The sequence below is a fragment of the Globicephala melas genome, chromosome 10 (genome assembly GCF_963455315.2).
Source record: "Globicephala melas chromosome 10, mGloMel1.2, whole genome shotgun sequence".
In the NCBI taxonomy this organism is placed as follows: Eukaryota; Metazoa; Chordata; class Mammalia; order Artiodactyla; family Delphinidae; genus Globicephala; species Globicephala melas.
The window spans coordinates 85,738,420-85,753,408 of NC_083323.1; the positions used below are offsets into that span (position 1 = coordinate 85,738,420).

Below are 14,989 nucleotides of genomic sequence, written 5' to 3' on the forward strand. Positions count from 1 at the left end.
CCTTCTTTTGTTGCAATATGTATAAACTATCTCCTAGAGTGTTCAAAGCCTTGGAGAACTACACTTCTGAAAAAAATAATACAAGTTTATGTATCTTCACTTTTCTCAAAAGAAAACATAATCCCATTGCTAATGTCCCAAGACACCCCTTTCCCCTGCCTGAACCACACCCTTACCCTCACCCCCGGCCCACCTGCCATCTCTACTCCTCCATCTTCTGGCAGGATCATCTAAAGGTTTTATGGAACAGTTTCCCAAGGTAATTTCTGGAGGGTATAAAAGCCATGAAGAGAAGCAAACAGAGGGATGGGGTTTTGAGAGTGTCCAGAGGCCTCTGTTTGGAGGGATTGTCTGGGAAAGCCCTTGAAGAAATAATGCTTGAGCGTAAATTCAGAGATTAAGATGAGCAACTGTGTAAAGATGTAAGACAGAGCCCCCCAGGCACTCCAGAACAGCAAGTACAAAAGCCCTAGGGTGGAAAACAGCTAGCAGGGTGCATTGGAAGACTGGCAAGGAGACCGAGGTAGTGGGAGCGGGGTGAGCTCTGACCACGGAAGAGAGACGTGGGTGGGAGGGGGCCGGAGCACTGAGCAGAGACAGGCCTCACCCAGTGCTATCTGCGCAGACAGGAGATAGGACTGTCTCCTGTCGGAAATGGGAAGCCATCGGAGGATGTGAGCAGAGAAATGACTCGATCAGATCTGTGTCTCTAAAAGATCGATTTGTCCACAGCCTAGAGAAAGGGCTAGGCACAGGAAGCAAGAGCGGAGCCAGATGGCTATTGTGACAGTCCAGGCCTGAGACCTGCCCGAGACCTTCAATGTCTTGGATAAGGGCGCTGATAGCAGCCATGGAGGGGTCTACACATTCCAAACATTCAGAATGTTTGGGAGACAACCTGAAGGATTCCCTGATGGAGGTGTTGTAGGGAAATGTTTAGAAAATTCTGTGACAACTCCCTGTCAAGGACCCCCAGTAGCTAGGGCTTTATTTATTTATTTATCAGGATTATTTTCTCCAGGACCTTAACTATTCTGGTAAGTTTTTAAGCAAAGTAACTTTCCCCTAACTTAGATGGTCTTGCCCAACATCCTCAAAAATAACTGTGATTGTACAACAAATGGACTTAAATAACAATAGAGAAAGGGTTTTCAAAACACTAATAATTGCCCCCTTGGCCATAAACGTAGTTTTCTTTTGCTTGTCTCTATCAGCCACCTTTTTTTAAATTAAGAAACAACATCTCTTTTTTGAGTATCTACCCAAGGTCATTACCCCTCCTCAGCAGTGGTGAAACAGAGTCCTTGGCGCTGTTGCCATCACCCAGGCTCGGCTCCCAATACTGAATGTGATTTCTTTTTTTTTTTTTTTTTTTTCTTTTTGCGGTACGGGGGCCTCTCACTGTTGTGGCTTCTCCTGTTGCGGAGCACAGGGTCCGGACGCGCAGGCTCAGCGGCCATGGCTCACGGGCCCAGCCGCTCCGCGGCAGGTGGGATCTTCCCGGACCGGGGCACGAACCCATGTCTCCTGCATTGGCAGGCGGACTCTCAACCACTGCGCCACCAGGGAAGTTCCTGCAACGTTATTTAATGCTCTTTCCCACCTGTTTACTAACTTAATGTCACCTCTTGAGAGGCAGTGGAGTGCTGGGTTCTGAAGCCTGGCTGCTGGGTTTAAATCCCTGCTCTTCTGTCTCCCAGCTGTCTGATCTGGAGGACATTAAAGCCTGCCTGTGCCCCAGCGACCTGACGAATTTGTTGAGAGGATTAAATGAGTTAATACACTTCGGAGAATGGCCTGTAGCACATAACGGACAGTAAGTAAATGTTAGCTATCATTATTATCAGACAGTAGAAAACAGCCCTGCCTCTTGGGGCTTCTTAAGAGAAATGAAAGGTTGGAATTTCCATTTCCACTGTGGATGAGGTGGCCGGAGGGATCAGAGCACTTCCTGCCCCACTGCCTCCCACTTTTGAAGCAGTTCCCAGATTTTGTCCATAGAGCTGCAGGATGGGCAAATATTTTTGTGTCCATCCTTTCCTCAGGATACTTACACACTTGAAAACAAGGACAGAAATCTCACCTTTGGAGGCGGAAGAGCAGTACAAGTAATATCTGAGAATTACTAAATATTATTTGGGTAGGAAAACATTTTCTAACTGAATTGGTTGCTAAGTATTCACATACACACACACTATATACAATTTACACTTTTAAAAATATACTTATGAAATAGGCCCAGTAAAGGGAAGAGTTCCTCTTAATCTTATTATGTTGACTTGGTTATTTTCTTCTTTCCTTTAATCAGAGCTAACAAAGTAGAAATTTAAACTACTTTGCTTATTTTTATATCCTTAGTACCTAGAATAGTATTCAGCCTAGAATAGGCACTCAACAAATATTTGTTGGAAGAAAGAACTATAATCTCAGCAATTCTTTGTGGTCAGTGCTATAATTATCCCATAGCACAGATGAAAAGACTGAGCCTAATGAACTTGTCCAAGATCACAACTCATCAGTGCTGGAGCTGGGTCCAGCTGGTGCTTTTAAGCATCCCAAAGCATTTGTATTATGTCTCCCTGTTTTAACATATCGATCCAAACTATGTTCTGCCCTTCATCTCAAATTCCACCTGAATATGACCACCTCAGCACCTGACACAGTCCCTAATATTTCACTCATCCAATTCAGCTAGCAAGTTACTGATAGAATCATTGGTAAATGTTGGTTTTCTCACATCAGTCTGCTGTTGAAAAATGTTGGTAGCACCCTGTAGAAATGAATGTTCCTGTCTACAGCAATTCTGTGCTTCCAAGTTTATTCCTGTTTTGATATCATCTTTTCTTATGTCTTCCAGTCACACAGGAAACTGAACTCATGCTCAATGTATTAACACCTTACTTTACTGAATGAGTAAACCAGTAAGTCATTCTTTGATTTACAAAAGACTTGCTAAAGCACAAAAGCAAAAACTGAGAAAACTGAGGGTCAGCTAGCTAAGTAACATGAACTCATTAACTGAGTTCTCCTGTAGTCTCTGAACATGATATTTTAGTCAGAGCCCTGGCCACATAAGGGTTAACTGTTAAGAAAAAAGAAAACAAGAGAGTAAGGAGGAGCCTCTGGTTCCAACTGACTAATCTTTTCTCTAACCTGTTTTATGCAACCCTTAGAACCAAAGAAACTTTACCGAAGGATTAAAACTTATGTAAAACAGAGATCCTTTTATTTCCAACTCTGATTCTCTGGAGAGCAAGAAGCTCCAGCTCAAATGTGTGCAGAGCTTTATTTATATTGTTACTCAATACGTAATTTTAAAAAATCTGATGATCTTACTCTATAGAGGCAGCAATGAATGAAGATGATGGTGAATGCTAAGGTAAAAGGAGTTCATTTATTTGGGTTGTTGTGGGTTGCAATTCAGTCACTTCTGCTTGGAAAAAATATAAGGTAGGCTTAGTATTGGGAAATATAAGACTCCTTGGGTTTTCTAATTACCTTGTTTATAATTTCCTGATAGTGACAATTCTATTTAATGCAGGACCGTGTAATAGTAACACTATTGCTTGTTCACAGGTAAGCATGTGGAGATATACTTTGATTTTTTTCTGATATGTAGTTACCAGTGGTTTGGAATATTTGAAGTGAGTCTAAATGATCCAGACAATGTTTCCTTCCTGCTTTTTCCAAGGTCTGAAAATTCCGCCTTTGTTTATCCAGTTCCTCCAAGTCCATCCTTCAAGTTTTGATCAAGCCGCATGTTCTCCATATACCTCTCTCCCTCCCCTGAAGTCCTAGAGCATTAGAGGTCTATACCACACACACACACACACACACACACACACACACACACACACTTCATTGGCATTTTCTTTCAAAATTCAAAAATGAGAAATTTATTTTTTTAAGCCAAATAACACAAAAGTGTAAAAAGACAAAATCAATCTGGTGCACATCCTTTTACGGTTCTTTCTATGCTCATGTAAAAATTATACAGAATGTATATAATTGTATGTATTTATATACATACGCTCCCCACTACTCTTATTCACATGAATAGGATCATCATTATACACATAACTTGACCTGTTGCTGTATTCATTTAAACTGTGTACTCTAGATATTCCTCTGGGTCAGCACATGTACCTCAATCATTCTTGGCCTATTTTTTCTTAGAAATATGTCTATTTCTATAGGATAGATTTTCCAAAGTGAAATCACAGAAACAATATGTACTGCAATTCACAACCCTACCATTTCTCTACCCCATTCCATTGAATGTTAAAATCTTTAAAATTTTGCAAATTTATTATATGAAAAAAATGAAGGTATAGTGTTGTTTTGAATTGCATTTCCTTGTCTACTAGTGAGACTTAGCATCTTTTACAAAAGCTTTCTATAAATTTTTTGTCTATTTACATTTCTTCTTTTATGAACCTCAGCTCATACCCATGTTTGTCTTTTCTTATCAATCTGTAGAAGTTCTTTTTTTACATCAAAGATATAACCCCCTGCTTCTTATATATATTTCAAACATTTCCTCCATCTTTCTCTCTCTCTCTCCGTCTTTTAAACCTTATTTATGGTATTTTTTTGCCTTTGTACCTTTGTGTAATTTGTATTTTGATGAAGTCAACTTTGCATTTTTTTTCCATTATAGTTTCTTAGGTTTTTTTTTTTTGTATTTTTGAAGAAGTTTTTCTCAATCCTAACATTTTTCTCCTTTTTAAAAACAATTTTTTTACATTAAAATCTTTGATCTATTGCTTTTTAAATTTTAAACATGATATTTAGACAGGGCTGGCACTCTATTTTCTTTTCCAATAGAGAGTAAATTATGATATCAATATCATTTGTTAAATAAACTCTATTTTTCTTGAAAAACTATTCTTAGAGTACATATCAAATACTACATTTTCATTTTTACTGGCTCTAGTAATGGACTCAGTTTTGTACCCGTGACCTGTTTGCCTGTTTTTTTGGCCCATGATGCACTGCTTTAATCAGACTAGTGTTACAGAAGGTTTTAGCATCTCCTGAAGCAGGTGCCTACCATCCTTTTCAATTTCAGGGCAGGGCGGGGGCCGTCTTTCTCTCAACCTCAAGCCTAGAGAGCATGGCTTTAAGAAGTTTGCTCCGAGTGCTTTATATTTGTCCTCTGCAGTTTGGAGGACACAGGGGACTGGTGTCGGACTCCTGCTTAAGAAGTTTAAAAGGCAAAAGGCTGTGAGCGGATCCGCCGGCCAGGAGGTGGAAAGAAGAGAGGGCTACGTTGAAAAAGGACCCAGTCAATGGTGGGTCAACCAGAGCTAGTCTGCAGCTGGCTTAGATCTGGACTGATTGGATTATATGGGGCGTTGATGAGACTTCAGTAGAAAGAGGCTAAACTTGTAGGCTGCACATCAAAATTTGAAGGAGAAGTTGTGCCTGACTAGTCAGGGCACATGCATTTACCCTGCCAAGGACACTGCAGATGAGAGATGGTGAATGGAGGGTGGGATCCCCCAAGACCTGCGATAGTGTCCAAGAGAGAGTCAGTTTTAAATATCCGTCCTGGCCAAAGGAGGCAAGGATGACATTTCTGGTCTCATTAACTCCTCCCATACAAGTTTCAACTCTGCAGGAGACAGAAGCAGCCTTGTTCTACTGTGGGGGAAGAGATGGGTGTGTGGGCGTGGGGAGAAGACGGCAGAAGCGGATAGAAAACAGAAACAACCTGGACCTTTCTCCCAACCGCAGCATTTGAACAGGTTATAGTGGAAGGAAAGAAGCCTGAATTTAAGTGAAGTTCCAAGTGAACAAGATAGTAATCCGGAACTGAGACTTTTTATGGGAATGAACATGACAAGAGGGCTTTAATTTTTTTTCTTTTGAAAGTTAACAGAAAGTAGCATGACCTGTCTCAGATTCCACTTAGTGTCAGGAAGAGAACTGGCCCAGTGAAATGAAATTTGATAGGCAGTGGAGGGGAGAAGACTAAGGTTATTTTCTGCTATCACCATGTAAATCCCATGTGTTCAAGGCTCTTGCAGTTGCAATCTGTTTCTAATATAAATATTGTTTGGGAGCACAACAGTGGCTTACTTCAGTTTTAAAGTCTTTTTTCAATAACACCTCCTTTTGAGAAAACGATGGCCTTCTCTTTGGAAAGACTCCAGGATACTGTTGCTAGCTTTTCTACTTAAATATTTTCTACAGATACTTCGTATTTGCCTTTCAACCTAACATATTTAGCTTTAGAGGCACGTCATCAATTCCATAGGATGAAAATTGGTAAGGACGGTCAAAGCACAGGAGTCAAATTTGGGTCACTCTATAACAGGAGATTTTTTTAGTAGAATTTATTATCGAAAATAGGGATGATCATAATTTCAGACATGTGTATAGCATTTTAAATCTTCCAAATAGCCATTTTTTCCCTTATTAATCAGGAAATAAATAGGATTACATGTCCCGTATTTGAAATGAAGAGAGTAGAAATTGTCTTAGGAACTTCTTACTACAGATACTTAGAGGCAGGATGAGGACAAAATGAAACTCAAGCTTGAGGACTTGAGTTGTTCAGTTACTTTGTAAGCAACAGAGGCAGCAGGAGCTCCCAATTACTGAAACTTACACTATGTCAGGCTCTCAGACTGACACTTTACATCAATTATCTCATTGTTTATTATATGCCAGGTGGAAGTCTGATCTTTGTAGGGCCCAGCGAGAGATTTACATTATCTCCTCTTTAGTTGGTTCTAGGAAGCCTAAGGAGATTTACCTAGATGGTCCCTTGGCGGTTTCTGAAGCTTCAGAGATATTTAGGTCACTTGGATTTCAATGTTAGAATTAATTCAGATGTGGCAGTAGCAGCTTGGGTGTTTCAAATTGTCATCCAAATATACAGTGTCAATGACAGTGCAGGAATAGTATGGGAGAATGGAGACTGGATTCTACATTGGCTTGGTTCACCAACATTTTTGTCTTACAAATTAGAAATTTTTTGATAGTAATAATCTGTAGTTTCATCTATTTTATGATAATATAATATAGTGATTGAGTGAGACAGTGTATTTTTATTTGCATTCTAAAGTGGAGAAACAACATATGAAACAGGACTATGAAAACCCATAGGAGGCACTTTGTTTTGAAAAAAGTCCACTTTCTTCCTTTTATCTCTGTGTAGGTGAGATTTTGTGTTTCTTCATTGACTAGTGACACTTACGTCATTTCTGGTTCATAAGTTTCTGTTCTTTATGCTGTAAATCTTGTTGTTAAAACCCATGCTAGGGCTTCCCTGGTGGCGCAGTGGTTGAGAGTCCACCTGCCGATGCAGGGGACACGGGTTCGTGCCCCGGTCTGGGAAGATCCCACATGCCGCGGAGTGGCTGGGCCCGTGAGCCATGGCCGCTGAGCCTGCGCGTCCGGAGCCTGTGCTCCGCAACGGGAGAGGCCACAACAGTGAGAGGCCCGCGTACCGCAAACAAACAAACAAACAAACAAAAAACCCATGCTAGATGAGGCCAGTTGGTAGGACTACCTATATGAATTCCGATGTTTATTCAGAATAAGTAAATTCAGAAATGTCAGAAATATACACTTGAGTATATCTTTGAATCTACTATTCTATCTTTTGTCATATTTACATGGCAGAATAAGTTGTTTATATATGTAAGGAAGAGGGCAGAGGGTAAACTCTATTTGAAGTGTCTGTTTTCCAGTTGGGACTCTGATCATTTGCTAGATTGGATCTTAGCCTGGTAATGTCTCACTGTATCTGGAAATTATGGTCACATTTGTGGATTTTCTAAGGTTAAATTAAGTTTTAAATATATATTCCTAGAAAAGGCTAGAAGGAAATGTGTGTAGGTGACAATAATACCTAAGCTTTTCTGGGGCAAATTTCCAGATGAAAATGTATAGTAAAATATAACTATTGATTATAACTATTTTTTATACAGGTAAACATTATCTCCGAATGCCTTCCTGTATTATAGATGGGAAAACACTTTACCTCAGATTACTGGTCACAGAGACCAAACTCATTTCTCGTGGTAAAGCAGTGCATTATCCATTTCAGGTGATTTAGCTCCTAAATTCAAAAATACCAAAAGGACAACATATACTAGAGATATATGAGATTTAAAAGATTTTAAAGAGCCTCAGCACCTCATGTCTTAAGATAACCACATATAAGCGTATGTTAGATTGTTCTATTATGGTGTTTACAATGATAAAGTACAAAAGGGCCTCTTCTACGTGTGAATACACTCTAGAAGACCAATCCTACACTTGCAGATTTTAACAGTTGTAGCTATTAGACTTTCCTAAACGTCTTGACCTGGGTTTACTTTTTTCTTGTCTTTTACTCAGAAGTCTTAGAATCAAGGTGAGGTCAAATGTGAAGCAGTGAAGTAGTATAATTTTTTTTAATGCCTCATGCTTTGGTCATGCCATATCCTAGAATTTAATTAATAATAATCACAGCTAATATTTGCTAAATGTGGTAGAGACAGGTATAATTATATTCTAAGTGCTTTTCATGAACTATATCTATCCTCATGTCTCTGCCAAGAATGAGGGAATTGAGGCTAAAAGAAGTTAAGAGATATATACAGTGTTTCGAAAAAGAGCTGTGATCCTAGCAAAGGTCGGTCAGCCTGATTCCCAAAACCCTGCCCTTCCTACTATACCAGTGGCCTTACCATAGTAGTTTTCAGTGTCCTGTTGACTTTTTGCTCTTCAACATCACAACAGGGGATTTTTTAAAAGCTTAATTTTACTTTACTATTATGACATTTGAACACATTTAAACAATCTCTCCTGGTACAGACAGATACTAATCCTAAACTCAAATTCAAATAAAGCTCCAGAAACTGAGTTTGAATTTCTAGGAACTCAAAGGAGAAATTATTTGGTTCTGTTTCAGAGCCTCTTTTATTTTCCGTGTCCTCTTCTGCAGCAGGGGTTCTGGAACAAGAGAGTTCCTGAGGATCCAATAGTGTCTGAGGAAGCCTGAGGACGTTTCAGAGAAACAAATTGTTCTTTTCTCTGTTTTGTCCTGCTAGCATTCTCTACCTTGTCGACCCAGGTTAACATTTAAGATTTTTATAACCAAAGTAGAATTGGTTCTTTAAATCCTACTCAGGCCTAGCTGTTTGCAGGCAAATGGTTGCAAATGTATGTAGGTCCCAAAGCCCAAACACAGAAATTGTAAGCTAATCAAGACTCCTTTATGCCTTTTCCCGCCCTTCTTCCTTCTCCTTTTTCTTTTCCTTACAGTTGACCTTGCCTCTTCCCTCATCATTTTTCATGTCTGCAGCTGCCTATCCCGTTCTCCTAGGCCTTTGTTCTCAGCTAGCTGTTAAGTAACTTCTTCTAGGGTAATAGTGATAGTGATAAGGATTTCCCTGTCAAGAGAGATTTATTTGTCTTTTAATGAGGGACTCTTGAAGTAAAAAGTTTTCAAAATGCAAAAGAATGAATTTCAAATTGTAGAAAGTTTGGGAGGTTAATTTGGGATGGGAGTTCTGCTCCAGACTGGTTCCTTGTTCAAATAATTCATAGTTTGAAAGTGGAAGTATGTATTCAATAAAGGAAGTGAATAAAGGAAGTGAAACCAGAATACACTTTTGTTACAGTTGTAGCTGGGACCACAGCCTCCTAGCCTTCATGTAAGCTCACACTAATTATTTCATCATTTCAGTTACACAGACCCCATGTTCACATGTTTATAGGATAATCAGGGCATTATGCCTATGAAGATGAAGAAGAGTCTTCTTCATCTAAAAATCTCCAAATTTTAATTAAGTTAAAACAGTTGTGATAGTTTTTTCTTTGTTAATGCAAGTATGGTTGATTTACAATATTGTGTTAGTTTCAGGTGTATGGCAAAGTGATTCAGTTTTATATATATATTTATTATATAGTTACATATATATATTTTTTTCAGATTATCTTCCATTATAGGTGATTACAACATATTGAATATATTTCCCTGTACTCTACCATAAATCCTTGGTGCTTAAGAAGAGATTTTTAAAAATTTAAGTCTACATTTTTTTTAAGTTAATTAATTTAATTTATTTTTATTTTTGTCTGCGTTGTGTCTTCGTTGCTGCATGCGGGCTTTCTCTAGTTGCGGCGAGCAGGGGCTATTCTTTGTCGTGGTGCGCAGGCTTCTCATTGCGGTGGCTTCTCTTGTTGCAGAGCATGGGCTCTAGGCACACGAGCTTCAACAGTTGTGACGTGCAGGCTCAGTAGTTGTGACTTGCAGGCTTAGTTGCTCCGCGGCATGTGGGATCTTCCCAGACCAGGGCTCAAACCGTGTGCCCTGCATTGGCAGGCGTATTCTTAACCACTGCGCCACCAGGGAAGCCCTACAATTTTTTGATAAACTTAATTTTCCTTTTTATAATGCCTGTCCATGATTTCAATTTAAAAAATATTGAATTTATTAATATAGAGTTTGTTATATAGGTGGTAACATTTCCAGCTACTTAAATTCTATCCTTTTAGAAATTTTAGAATTTTCTCTCACTCATAATCTACTTGCAGCACAGGTAAACTCTACCAGATGTGCTGTTTCTATATTGTCTGCTATTTCCTTTTTAGGATTTGTGTGCCACTTCTTACTGATCATAACTGTTGTTCTAAATAACAAGGAATGTTCCCACAGGGAAGAAAGAGGATGGATTTCTAGAACCTGCATCTTGTATGGTTCTGTCAAATTTTCGTAATTCTAGATGAAATTGTGCAGAACAAGTGTCTTGCATCATTGGTCATTGGAGCAGGAAAGGTAACCGGTGATACGAATCCTATATAGGATTTGGGTAGATTATTCTCATTATCCTATTTCTGTTTTTGTTTCTTTGAACCTTTCCCTACATCATTTTGCGCCCACTTTTATTACCCACCTTTATCTCACCCCCCCCCCAGCTTTTTAAATTCTTCTGGTTTGCTATTAATAACAAAAGTACCCACTGTGAAACCATATCATTCTTTTGTTTGTGTGCAGTTATCATGGCTATAATAGTTACCACTGACTGAACCCCAAAACTGTGCCACATACTTTGCATATTTCATTCCTAGTCTTTAATAAAACCCTGCAATTATCATTTTTGTTTTACAAAGGGAGTGTAAGAAGTCACACTCTATCAACTTCATCACTGTGTGATATCAGAACTTTATATTAAAGTTTACTCATTCATTTGCTTGTTCATTATTCAAGGAACACACTCATTCAACCAGTATTTATTGAGTATGTGTTATGTGCAAGGACTGGATTTAAATATTGTGCGGATTACAGGAGTAACTCACATACCCTTGTCCTAGATTTCAGGCTAGATGAGGAAATAATACCTGTGCATACATAACCAAAATACAAGGTAAATCTGTAAACTTCTTCAAGGTATGCTCTAACCCCCAGCCACTAAAATAGTATTGAATACCAATGTGAGTTCAATGGATATTTGTTGAGTGACTGAGTGAATGTTTCAATAAACTGATATCAGCAGAGTAATACAGATAAAAGTCTATGTAAATTCAGAGGAGAAGCTCCTTGGAGACTGTGGCATTTGAACAGAACCTGGGTGTAGACTCCCAGAGGGTGAGGGGAGAATATCGAAAGGTGAGCAAATTCTGTGAGCAAGAGTGTGGAGGTGGGCAAGTGTGAGGTGTGAAATGTAATCTGAAGTTCCGTGGGAAGGACCTTCATGGACTGGTTACAGGATTTGGGCTTATTCACTTGGCAGAATTTTCATTTAACCATAAAAGAAAATTTTCCAAGTTGTATATAGAGCAAAGAAATGAGTCTCAATAGAAAAGTCAATATGTTAAGAGGTTGAAATTAACAGATACACACTACCATATACAAAATAGATAACCAACAAGGACCTACTGTATAGCACAGGGAACTCTACTCAATATTTTATAATAAACTGTAAGAGAAAAAAATCTGAAAAAGAATATATATATATATATATATACAAAATTGAATGCCCGAGCACCACAACTACTGAGCCTGTGCTCTAGAGCCCGGGTGCCACAACTACTGAAACCCGTGTGCCTAGAGCCCGTGCTCCGCAACAAGAGAAGCTGCAGAAATGAGAAGCCCGTGCACCACAACGAAGAGCAGCCCCCGCTCGTCGCAACTAGAGAAAGCCTGCACGCAGCAACGAAGACTCAACGCAGCCAAAAAAAAAAAGAATCACTGTGCTGTACACCTGAAACTAACACGACATTACAGATCAACTATAGTTCAATTAAAAAAGAAAAGGAAAAGTCAATATGAAAACCTCAGCTGGGTTTGGGAGAGGGGATAAAGGTAAGCTACAAGTGATCTTTCAGTATTGGAAATTTTTAATAAGGGTATTAGACTTTTCAAACTTTCTTTCACTTGAAACAAAATACACAATAAAGTAAGACAAAGCTATCTGATACTGGGTAAAGACTGTTATCCTCAAAAGCAAAAAGTTCTTTATATTCTGACCACATATTTCTTGCACCATTATTCTTTTGCCTGACCTGTTTGTCCAGTTCTCAGACAAACTGCTTTGGCAGAGTACTATACAAAATAAGCCACAGTGGAAGTAGGGAAAAATGTTTTTTTGTTTGGACATGAAGTAGAGAAATTGCCTGGGCTTTGGAGTCTGATAAACCTCGGTTCCAGTCTTGGAATGACCCTTATTAACTGTGTGATCTTAGACAAGTCAGCTCATTTTCTTTTACAGATACTATCCTTTATTTTGACAGATATGGCTTGTTAGGAGGCGGCAAAGAAATCCCTGTCATTCTTTTTTTAAAAATATCTATTTATAATATTTATTTATTTGGCTGTGCTGGGTCCTAACTGCGGCACGCAGGATCTTCATTGCAGCATGCGAGATCTTCGTTTTGGCATGTGGGCTCTAGTTCCCTGACCAGGGATCGAACCCAGGCCCCCTGCATTGGGAGCATGGAGTCTTAGCCACTGGACCACCAGGGAAGTCCCTGTCATTCTTATCTATTCTTACAGAATGAAGTTTTTGTATCAGCCCATTTTTTATTCCTTAGTTTCTATCAGCAAATTGTATAATGATACCTGCCTGATGGAGTTTTGTGACGATGAACAATACAATATATATAAAGCGCATGTAGATGGTACTTAGAAAATAATGACTTTTCCCCCACACTAATTCTGTCCTGATTTCTTGTTTTCCTCACAGTGTTGTGAAAGGAAGATAAGAGGTTTTACAGATGCCTCGGATTGGGGGAAGTGGTATAACATAGTGGCTAAAAGTTCTGGTACCACCCCCCCCCCCAAATTAGCATGTAAACTCCATGAGGATGGGGGATTTTGTCTGTCTGATTTACTGAGGCATCGCCAGCACTTTACAGAGTGTCTGCCATATATCAGGTGCTAAGCGAACATATGGAATGGTGAATAATTGGGTTAATATCTTGGCTTCACCATGGGACTTGGTTTGTATTTGGTACAAACCGAGGCAGAAGAAGGTGAAGTGATTTGCCCAAGGTCAAACAGCCTCAGTTTCTTCATCTGTAAGATAGAGAATAATAATAGTATTTTTATTGAGCTATACTTGGCATATAACATTAAACTGGTTTCAAGTTTCACAACATAATGATTCGATACATGTAAATATTAAGAAAGATGACCACCATAAGTCTAGTTGACATCCATCACCATACATGGTTACAAATTATTTACCTGTGGTGAGAACTTTTAAAGTCTACTCTCTTATCAACTTTCAAATATACAGTACATTATTATTACCTATAGTTAATTACATCCCCAAGGCTTACTTTATAATTGGAAATAACAGTATTCATTTCACAGGGTTTTATGAGGAGTAAATACATGTGAATGAGTTTAAAATAGTATCTGACACATAGTGAGCCTGCCATAAATGAAGCTCTAACTGGGGAGGCAGTGGGGCTTAGCAATTAATGGGTACCAATTAAATCATACCAAGTACAAGCTGAGATAGATAAACAGATAGGGACATTCAGAGGTAGGGTAGAGTCTCTGTTATTAAAAAAGCATATTAACTGCTCCCTCAAGCACCTTTCTGACCTCTACAGTGGGCAGGTACTGCCCCCTTACAAAGTGTGATCCAATGCCACATCAGAGGGAGAAAGTGGAAGCTTCCTCTACAAGGAAAACGGAAGGAAACAGCGTTTATTGCAGGGCAGATTTGCAGCCAAAGTCTTAGCTGTTTTCATCCCTGACACGATCTCATTTCATCCTCACTGCCTATCTCTGAGTTATTTATTATTCTTGTCATGTCACACATGAGGAGACAGAGGTTCAGAGTAGTCACCCAAGTCTATGTGACTCCGGGCTACACAGTCCTCCTACCACATGGCACTAATGAGGATACACCTTCATTAGCTGTCCCATACTTCCCCCGAGGGGCTTTGCTGTGGAACAAATGCAAATCTCCCATCTTTGGCTGCATGGTGAACAGCAGCAAAATGATGGTTCCCTCCTCTGAGAAAGAGAAGGATTTTCTACCCATGTCCCAGGAGAAATGTATATATCTTATCTTTTCTAAGACATAAAAAAGACTTTGGATCAATAACAATACATCAAAACTCAAATCTCTGGTCCATACTGTTGTTCATTTTTTTTCACTTCATAAGCATTTCCACACTGTCATCATGAATAAGTAGGAGGATTGAAATTATCAGAGATGTTATTGACACCACCTATACAATGAAGAATTTGATTGCAATTTTTAAAGAAGCTACCGTTTTTTACTTCAACCCAGCACAGGTGTATTTCATGTCATTAGTAGATGCGCAGAAGTAGAATGGGCCTTGGGAGCACAATGAAATTTTCCACTAGATTTTGTTACTCAGTGATTTCTTTAGCAGCCAAAAAAAAAAAAAAAAAAAGTCACTGTATTATAAAGGATTCCTCCCTAGGTATAACAAGAAAAACATTAGCTGCTATATGCTATATGACTAGCTGTCACAGCATAATTTAATTTTCTAAGAAATTACT

General features: G+C 39.0%; 1 protein-coding gene across 1 annotated transcript in view; it reads left to right on the forward strand.

Moving 5' to 3' along the window:
* Positions 1-3,344: 3,344 nt before the first annotated feature.
* The window catches only part of SLCO1A2 (solute carrier organic anion transporter family member 1A2), a 114,072-nt gene continuing 102,427 nt past the window's right edge, over positions 3,345-14,989 (forward strand). Inside the window, exon 1 of the mRNA XM_060305982.1 lies at positions 3,345-3,379. The gene's annotated coding sequence lies outside the window, so the exon portion shown is untranslated. The remainder of the gene's footprint in view (positions 3,380-14,989) is intronic.